The sequence below is a fragment of the Ctenocephalides felis genome, unplaced genomic scaffold (assembly GCF_003426905.1).
Source record: "Ctenocephalides felis isolate EL2017-DRISC unplaced genomic scaffold, ASM342690v1 CF-g0.4_SCAFFOLD_03571, whole genome shotgun sequence".
In the NCBI taxonomy this organism is placed as follows: Eukaryota; Metazoa; Arthropoda; class Insecta; order Siphonaptera; family Pulicidae; genus Ctenocephalides; species Ctenocephalides felis.
This window is the reverse complement of record NW_020539725.1, coordinates 46,581,967-46,592,818: the sequence shown is the minus strand read 5'-3', so window position 1 is coordinate 46,592,818 and position 10,852 is coordinate 46,581,967. Positions and strand designations below refer to the sequence as shown.

The 10,852-nt window shown below is 30.6% G+C and overlaps 1 non-coding gene across 1 annotated transcript; it reads left to right on the top strand.

Moving 5' to 3' along the window:
• The first annotated feature begins 4,265 nt into the window (after positions 1–4,265).
• Positions 4,266–4,330, top strand: LOC113387104. Its single transcript, XR_003368072.1, has one exon. It is a non-coding gene; the product is annotated as a U7 small nuclear RNA (small nuclear RNA).
• The last annotated feature ends 6,522 nt before the right edge of the window (positions 4,331–10,852 follow it).

The following is a 10,852-nucleotide window of genomic DNA, read 5'->3' as shown; positions in this document are numbered from 1 at the left end:
GAAAGCGACAGAAAGTGGATTCGATTGTAATAATATTATAAACAATATTCAATTTAAATTTGTTTATCAGAATGTCAAACAAAACATAATTAATAATATAACTAATTCAATTGAGAATTTGCTTACTAAATGCGCCAAACGTAACATAAACTAATTTGTATACATAAAATTCATTATGCGGGAACCATTACGAATTCAGTTTATTTTATAAATACCGATAAACTTTGGGAAAGGTTATGCATAATTTCATTTATAATTCGGCAGCCCGACCACTAATTGTTTTTCACCCGATCAAGCGAAGCGCGTAATTTTCTCGAAATTATTATTGTGGAAAGTTTAGAGAAAAGTAAACCAAATTTTCCGAAACTCGATTCATTTGGGAGTTCGACTTTCGAAAAGTATTTTACGCCTTTTGTTTGCGTTCAACCGATATTCTAATTACAGATTCATTACGTTTTGTAACTTTGATAATGAACTAATGTTATTATCGTACGCAGAACGGGTACCTATGGATTACAGAGGAAAACTCGATACACTTGATTTTGTAGCTTTTCTTCGAGAACATGAGCAACTTTTCATATAATTAGATGACGTGGAAGAATGGAATAATAATGAAATCGTCGCTTATCAGGTTAAAATCTCTGAGATGCTATCTAAATGATCCTATCGTGGATAAATATTTAATAAAGTTTCTTTGCGATATAGTACCTGTTTACGTTTTCACGAGCAAATTTATGTAAAATTATTTCAGGAGAAAATTATATTTGATGGGATGAAGAGTTTGCTATTCTTCGTGTGATTTATAATAGTAATATTTTGTTCGAGACTTTGTTAGTTGTATTTATCATGCATAACTTTGATTTTAAGCTAATAGAACACCTACAGTTATGCAAAGTATTTGGCTTAATTAAAACTGTTTTTTCAATGGATCCATTATTATTTTTCAAAGATTATAACTTTTCATCTTTTATTCATTTTAATATCTTTGGATAGTAGAATTAATCTATACCTAATTAAAATTACGTTTATTTATTAGTTATGAAATGAACTCTTTGCGTCAATAATAGCATGCCATTAGTTTTCTATTCTTGGAAATGTATTAAATTCCTACTTGAGCGGATTTTCAGAAAATAATTTCTACTCATTTTCTTGTGAAGTTCAATGAAGCGTGATCTCACAAACGACACTCTGCTTCATATTACAATCCATTGCTTCCAGGAAACGTGTATCCTTGCGATCTTTGATATATGAAGTTAAAAGAACTTCTACATAATATAATTTTTATATACATATACATACACACATACAAACACACACAAACACACTGTTATATGTAAGTTATGTGCATATTATAAGTTCTATATATACAAATAATCTTCTAAATTTAGAAGCTTCTGAATTAACTTTTGGGGGTTTGTGGTAAAAAACTGAAAAATTTGGATTATTTGCATTTTCCTTGCTTTAAGGTTTACATGAATTTCGCAAAATGTGTAAACAAGCGATTTAATCAATAAATACTTTATTTCAACATAACTTACTTTTTGAATGGTTACTTGTTTCCCTGATTAAGTAACTACCTGGCTAAGTATCTACCGATCTAAGTTGTCAACTGGTCTAGTTTTGTACTTGCTTACTCGTCCACCTGTTTTCCTGAAAAGTTGTCTACTCATTTACCTGTCTATCTGCCTACCACTCGATTTGCTCACGAGGTGACCTGCCTTCTTGTCTCCTATTTTACTTTGCTACTTGCCTAACTGTCTACCTGACAACGTGCAAACCTGTCAACTAGACAATGTGACTATGTCTATATGTCTATTTTCTTATAATCTGTTTTTTGCCTGGCTGTTTACGTGTTCACTTGGCTACCTGTCTAATCACCTACCTGTCCACCACTTTTTAAACTGAGAAGTATTTATATTGAATCAGCTATCAATCGGTATAGAAAAACATTAAATTACTACTGATATATCTATTACAAAATTGTGTTTTGTGATAGAAGGGTAAAAATCTAGGGTTGTATGATTTTTTTGGCATTAAAAAAATTAAGAAAATTTGGTCAAAAAAATGAAATTTTCTATTAAGTGGCCTATACTACGTAATGGTATAAAAATAGATGCAGGTAATTCTTAGTCATACTAAATGTGAATATAAAATTTCATATAGAAGCTTTATAAATTTTATAATTCCATTTAGGAGGAGTATGATCACTAATACTGTGAAACGAGAATTTTTATATATGTATCAATTATAATACGTGTATTTTCATGAATTCCGCGAATATTCAAAAACTCAACTTTTTATCTCATGCATATCAAAAATGAATCTTTTACCAATGAATGTCGCTCCAAAAGTTGAGCTTTTTCTGGCGTCCGGAGTTCGGAAACAAATTCCAACAGTCATTAACTGAATTGTTCTGTTATTGTTCTGTATGGTGAATTATACAAAAGTTACATCATTGTGTTTTGTCTCTGAAGCACCATAATAGTGTGACAAATGGTCTTGTTTAAAAACTTATGTAACAAGTTTGCATTTGAATTAAATGTGGATGCTGAAATATAATTCTACAGATGTCTTTTGGGGGGGGATATAAATAGAATAAATTTGTTGCAATTGTATGATATAATTTATCATTTCAAATTCACACAGATTTTATCTTAGGAGTTTGCAAACTAGAGTTAACCGACAACTTTGAAAATCGGAAGTCCGGTTTCGCGAAGAGACGGATCTGTAAATCTTGCTTCTCAGAAATGAGAAGAGATCTCTGCCTAAGATCATATGCAGAAATGAACTAGAACTGCCTACAGTATACAAAAGTATGCAAAGCATCATTTTTCGTAGAATTATTCAAGAGATCTAGAAAATTGTTATAACAAGCCCCTATCTTCAATGACTTATGTTCTTCTCAATATGATCTTTTTCACCATTCTCTCTAATATTTCCATAAATTTGCTATAAGATAACAGAGCACACTTATACAAAATAAGATATACAAATCTACAGTAAAACATATTTTTTAGAAGATAAAGAAATATATCTTTTTTTAATTCTATATAGATTAATTATTAATTAGAAAATAACAAAACCTACAACAAAGTAATAGTTTGTAATGACTTAAGTTTTAGTTATTTACAGAGGAATTGCACAATGAAACTGATACGATTAATTTTGAACTTTACTTGTTACTACAATGTTTTGACACTAATGTGTAAGGTTTTGCACGAAGCACAATACAAAAGTTTGCTGCATACATATATCAGCATTTTCGTAGGTTAAATGCATCCTATAAACTTTTTACATTATTTCCAATTAAATTATACAAAAAACATGGTATGATATAAACTAAAATGTTATTTTACTATTTGTAAGGCAATTCTTGATTACAAACATAGATGAAAACTTTGGATGTCAATTCAAGGTCGAAACATAGTCTCAATAAAATTAACTTTCCAAAGAAAAAAAATATTTTTACCAAAAAATCCCATTTGCTAATTGTTTGTTGATAACCAAAATTTCAAAAAGTATAAGAAACTTTCATAGATTTTTTTTAGAGCCTGCACTGATATAAACAATTCAAAAACGATTTAATCAAATTGAGTACTAACATTAGTAACATCAGATGGCTTTTTAAAAATTAGAAAACGACTTAAAATTGTCCAAAATTTAAGAAAAATACGGAGGTATGAAAATATTATTTATAATTTAAAAATTATTAATATATATTCAAAACTATATTATAATGATCTCTGGCATACCAGAGATGGCGCGTGTGCGCTTCAACTTAACACACTTCGCACAAGATAGTTTGTAAAGGTACTAAAGTTCTGCAAGAACTCCGCAAAATCTGTAAAATAATTATTGTTCTTTTAATTTTCTCAAGAACGGAGTTCTCTCTTTGTGTGTAGAACTCCAATCACAACAAACCATAACCAACCAAAATATACATTAATCACAGGCTAATTTAATTATGTCGAGTGATTAATTTAGGTACTAGAGGATGTTCTAGTCTGTTCTAAAGGAATTATTTAAAACAAATATTCCAAAGAACTTAGATCTTTCTGCACTTGACCAGAATTGTCCAAAATTAAAAAAAAAAAACACGGAGGGAGGTATGAAAATATTGAAAAATTTAATATAGGTACATATTGAATATAACATAATAGTGATGATATATCAGAGATGGCGCGCGTGTGCTTCAATTTAACACATTACGCACAAGACAGTATGTAAAAGTACTGAAGTTCTGCAAGAACTCCGCAAACTCCGTAAAATAATTATTGTTCTTTTAATTTTCTCAAGAACGGAGTTCTATCTTTGTGGGTAGAACTCCAATCACAACAAACCATAACCAACCACCATATACATTAATCATGGACTTATTTAGTTGTGTGAAGTAAATTAAATTAAGAACCAGACGATGTTCTAGTCTGTTAAAAACACATCTCAAGAACTTCTGCATACTAAGAACTATAATATTGTATGCGTTCGTAATAGTTAATTTTCGATTATAATGAAATAAAGTTCTATCAAGGACGTACTTACAAAATTGTTAACAATACTAGTTTTTTATTCAAAAGTAAAACATACAATATACTTTAACAAATTAAAATTAAAAAGTTAAACATACTTAGCAAAAACTGAGAAGCATCAACAATATGGATTTTCTGGCAAAAATATAAACTTCTTCTTTGGAATGTCAATAACAGAGTAAACTTCACTGAAGTTTTAATTGACTATCGACAAAAAATATCACAATCATATTAATTGCATATCAAAATAATGAATATTGAGATCATACCTAATATCTACTACACATATGTTTTCAATTAGGCATCATTAGTGAGTAGTGGCAATTAGTAGTAATTGCATATAGAACCAATAAATAAACAATCCATACCATCAGGTTAATATAATTTTATAGGAATTACATCCTTCTCTTAACTTTATATAGGCTCACAATTTCACCAAATGATGATATTCAGATGGTGGATAGCTGATATTTAGCTCTTGACCCAACTTGGATGAGATAATAAAAGCATTTTAAGTGTTCATGTTTGCCGGCGACGCCGTTTTCCTCGTAATATCCAAACGCATTTAATGAGATCTTGAAGGAATCTCGAAACAAAACAACTCCGAGTATTAAATTGAAAGAACTAAGTTCGTTATAAGAAAAACACTGGGTTTGAGGAGAATTGCTTTGAATAAAAGACATAGAAGCAAATAAGGGTAGTTAGAGTTTTGCTATAAATTTTATAATTTTAACAAGATACCTATAGGAAATAAAAAATCAAGTAGTATTTGAAATTCCCTATTTGAAAATTGGCTAGTTTTATCAACGTTAGTTAACGTAACACGGTCAGATATTGAGCGTCAAAGATCAAACGTGTATCTCGTCTTCAAAAGTTTATTGCAGGATGGGTTTGTCTTGTTTTTTCTTTGGGACTTATTTGTAATAATTTCTAATGAAGTAAATGAACCTATTTTAAATCTAGTTATTTCGAAAAATTTTATTCCAATAATCATATGTTTGGTTTCATTTAATATAATGGACAGAATGGCATAGTACTATATTGCAAGCATTGCATAGCCAAGAAAAAAAAATTAAAACCTCCCATTGAGAAAAGTACCATGGACCCAGACTTGGTCGAGGCTTGGCCCAACTTTGTACAATTCTGGGCCAAGCTTGTAAGCTAAGTTTGGCCCAGCATTGGCAGAAATATGGAGTGATAACAATGGGCCTTTGACAGCTTGTCAAAGGTATTTCCAAGTAAACGAGAAATAATTGTTAAAAACAGACCAAAGTATCCACTGGTAAAAAAATGAGACTTGCATTTGTTGCAAAACTCTTTTTTTTCATTTTCCACCCGGTAAAGGTTGGTCACGATGTATGATTTTTTTGTGAACAATCTTCCTGAAAAATTATACCTCAAAAACCGAAAATTTAGTAAAAATAATTTATCTCTACAAAAATAGTTTTACATAAGTATCATTATACTACCATAACTGTATTCGATAAATTCCTATCTCTCGCTGTAAATCATTCTGATCCATATGCATCGATTGCACAGTAGATTGCAACCCAACAACAGATAATAATTATTGGAACTCCATATATATATATATATATATATATATATATATATATATGTGTATAATATGGCCCAGTTTTGCCGGAAGCTTTAATGTCGACGATATTATATTGGACGAGAAGTAATGCACCTGAGGTAGCTGCTCCACGTCAATATACACAAGTTGGTGCAATCAAGTTTACGGAAATAATGGTTTTGCTAGGATGCTCTGTTGCACCAACTAACCAGTCAATAAGTTATCTTTGTTTAGAAACTTGATACAAGCAAATTTATAAACTGTATTAAGAAGATAATAGCTTTCAATTTAAAAGTTATAAATAATTTTAATGGAATAATACATATAGAAGTAAGTCCGTATAATAACTTTTTAACAAAGGGGCAGATTCTCCGACAAAATAGATAGAGACAAGATAGACCGTATCATTGCGTTGTTATGGCAACGATATGTAATGCTCCTTCATCATTTAACACTAATCATACCAAGACTTAATATATACCTAATTCTACCATAGCGGGTCAAATGACCCGACTCTATGTTTCATGCTTGAATGTATGAAATATGGATGTTAGGAAGGAATAAAAATAAGAATTAAATTTATTATAATTAAACAAAAAAGTATGTTGAATATTTCTATTACAAAAGCAAAAATAAAAAAATTTAATTCATAGTTAATTGCATCATTGTACACTTTCCGCAAACATATTTTTTACATTTAGAGCAAATTTTGTTGGTTTTATTTTCTTTACAGCATCCTATTTGACATTTCATACGTTTATAAGCATCTGTAGTAGACTTAGGCAACGATGTTTTCGTATTTTTTTCTTGTTTTGGTTGTTCACGGACTTCTCGAAAATCGGCGCCAAGTTCTTCTGCTAGCTTGAGTAAAAAATCTTGTCGCGAGATACTTTCTCCTGTCGTTTGCTTGTACGAAATCCAGGCATTTATGCCCGCTAAATCATGGATATTGAAAAAAACTTGGAGAGGCCATCTGCAAGACTTAGATTTTATAGTAAATTTCCTCGCCATTTGATCGGTCATGTCTACACCAAATTTGGTTTTATTGTAATATGAAACAGTTTCAGGTAAACGTTTATCATTGTTTTCTTCATCGTTGAATCAAACTCATTTTTATTTTCAACCAACATATCTTTATTTTTAGAAAATACATCTTCACTAATTTCTGAAAACTCTTCGCCAATATTATTTATATATTCTAAGAACTTGTAATGTCTTGTTTGCTTCGACATTTTTCTGGGTAAAAAATAACCTGTATTACTATAGCTATCAAAATAAAATATAAGCTAGGTACTATCCGAGACTTTCAATTTCTGCCACTTTTTCTAACAATAAAAAGCTATTTTCAATCTAAAATTTGATATTTTCTTGAAATTATTTTGAGCTATTTTCGTTTACGCAACAGTGTTCAGAAGAATATGCAACTTACTGACTACAAATATGACTCGACAATCTCATAAACCAAAAAATTCTCTCCGGGTCAAATGACCCATTGTGGTAGATATCGGTATACAAGAAGGATAACTCAGAATAAACAAAACAAAACAAGAAAAAAAATTTGTTTATAACTGTACTTTAATTACTTAAAAAAAGTCATGAAGTCAAATGTGCAAACGCAATGAAATTATACGTGCATTTTCAATGCAAAAGTTCAAAATGGGTCATTTGACCCGTTATGGTATGTTTAGTGTTAAAACGATATAAAACATTGTCATAATTCTACATTTAGGCCCTTGGGCAATATACACCTGATATATGCCAAACACGCCATGCCAAACTATTGCCTGATCCATCCATAGATGTAATTACATGCCATGACAATGCTCTTATGGTCTACTTTACTGGAGACTTGGTTCCAAAGTCTAGTTTATGATGAGTTTCAGCTAATTAATTATTGCCGTCCAAATTAGAGATGTCAAAACTCTTATTCTTATATCAATTTTATATGCTCAGATGGCGTCCATTAGTCACGTGAGACTTTTAGGGCGAGAAGGAATTTACAAAAAATCACGAAATCACTGCGAGAGGGAGAGGTTCAGTAAGTTATCACGTATATTTATTTCTTGTGTTTACAAAAAAATACATTTTTTTCGTAAATTTGAAAAATTTTGCGTAACTGAGAATGCACGTGATGTTTGGTAGGGGAGGGGGGTAATTTTAAATATCGCGGCGTATCACCAAGGGAGAGGGGGTATCCAAAAATCATTAAAAAACCCATCAGGTAATTTATTAATTTTATGGAACATCAGTTTAAAGAAATATTAGTTTACTTCAGTATCCGTCGATCAGAATGTAACATCAAATTGCACTATCTACAACAATATGAGAAAATTATCCCACTAGCTGTTGCACTAAAGATGCTATCAAGTTTTAGGTGTCATGCATAACAAAAGGCTATTTGCATATTCGATTTGTCTAACAATTAGCAATTTGAATACATAGTCAAGTTCATCTCGGTGCGAAACTTAATATTACATACTAGGTTGTAGTACACACAACAATTATATGGTTGGTTAATAACGGAACAAGTATTTGATAGGAAGTGAACAATAATTGCATCAAAAATAATAACAATAATAATAAAATACTTAACATATTTTGCTTTGACAACCATTGACAAAAAAGAGAAATGGGAAGAAGAAGAATGCAGACAATTGACGACCTACGTGAGAAGAGAAAATACGGGGAACTAAAAGCCGAAGCACAGGATCAAGGAAAGAAAAATACATGAAAAATAAGGGGGGAAATAGTAGCAATGGGTATGATAGACGAAGGGCAAGGAAATCATTTGTTTGTGGACCTGCCTTCGGGCAGAATACGATTTATTATTATTATACCATTGACAAATAATTGGCTCACGAAGTCTTCATCAATAGGTAACGATGTCAATTAGTCAACGACCAATGTTGACCCATTTTGAAGTTGCCTATTTATTTGGATATGATGACTTATTTTATATAGACTTTTACTGATACTTTAGATTTTTACTTCTCCACTTCCATTGTCTTTCTAAAAAACCTTTCCTCACCCACAAAGTGTAAAACCACAACTTCATTAATTTTATCATAACTCAAAGGCATAAAACTAAGTCTCGTCATAAAACTAATATATAAGATGACATTGTATATTTCATTAGATTTCACGTCGGCTCGGAGACAATTTTATTCTCTGTGGTACCAGTTGGCTGAACAAAATGCATTAAGCAAAATTAAAAATTGGCTGAACAAATCAAATTAAATCTTTGCTTTGATTTTATGTAACACATGTCGCCAGCAGCGCCTAGTCCAATAGCTTTGAGTGTCGAGAAGGACCTAATTGAATATTAAAGCTTCGGAGATGAAAAAAGCGATCAAATGAGGGAAAAGCGGGTGAAAGATCTGATAATGTACATGAGTTTGATTGAAATAGTAAATGAAAATAGTTTTTTCACGTGTATATTTTAGCAGAGTTTGTTGGTGTTTCAAAATTACAACAAATCAAGGAAACAATACTCCTATCCTAGCATGACACGCTCAATCAATTTAAGGACCAGTGCCTGTTTACTAGAATAATGTTTTAAGTGTCAAATATAATTTTTACTTTTGTACATCACACTTCCATGAATTACTATCCCATTCTCATATGTTTAAATAAAATTTTGTTTCAATACAAAGTTTAGTTCAAATCATACTGTCTTGCTCATTGAACTCGTGCGAATAAAAAACATTTAGACAGATTGTGAATGCTTTAGAAAATTATGTCTGTCTGTCTATTATATTACTGTAATATATTTTTTCTAGGATAACCTTTAAAAATCGATCAATTTTAAAAATTTTCAACCAACAGTTAAAAACCAAATTTGAATTTAAATATAGATGTGGCCAACGTTAGTGAAGTTCCATTATGTGTACAAATTGTATAAGCAAAATTTTGAATAATTAGGCAAACGTTTTAAAACAATAATTAATATGTAGTGTAGAACGGGTCTTGAAGGTCCGCGTGTAAAAAGGTCCACCACCGATATCTAAAAAAACTAATGTTAAATTTTTTAACAACAGTATTTGAAAGTAGAGGGAAAATGATGTATAACCAGTCATCACATTGATTTGTACGACGCTGCCATCGGCTTTAGTATTTTCTTTCGTTGTTAGTTTTTTGGTTGTGAGCACTGTTGTTTAGTCTACAAGACCTTAATATAATTTTTGTCAGATTCAGTATTTATTTTAATTACCTTTACAAAAGCTAACACGTGGGTGGGGTAAAAAGCACCAACTAAACTTATACCCTGGCAAAGGTTAAACCAGATAAAAGTGGCAAAAAAATTAAATTCAGTTGAAAAAAACAGTTTTACAAGAGTTAAATTAAATACAAAATTATTCCTACTCTGCGAAAGAATATTTGTGACCAAATAGCAGATCAATCAATTTTAATCTCGATAAAAAATGTACCCATAAAATTTATATTTTTTATTGGTTGAATAATGTATCTATTATTTGTACAATTCCTTCTAAATTAAAAATAAGACAATGAACTTGTTTGGTCCCTGGTCGTCCCATTTTACCCCGCCTATGGGGTAAAAAGGATCACGTAACATATTTTTCAAAAACAACAAAATTTTTTACGTAAATGAATTAGCTGTGAGTTTTACTGAACATAGTCAGATACTTATTTGATTTTTGTTATTTATTGTGGCATAATTGGTTTGGTTTTCACAATATAAATGCCCAAAGTCAAATTGAACCTTGGTACACGAAAGTTAAAGCTACATGAA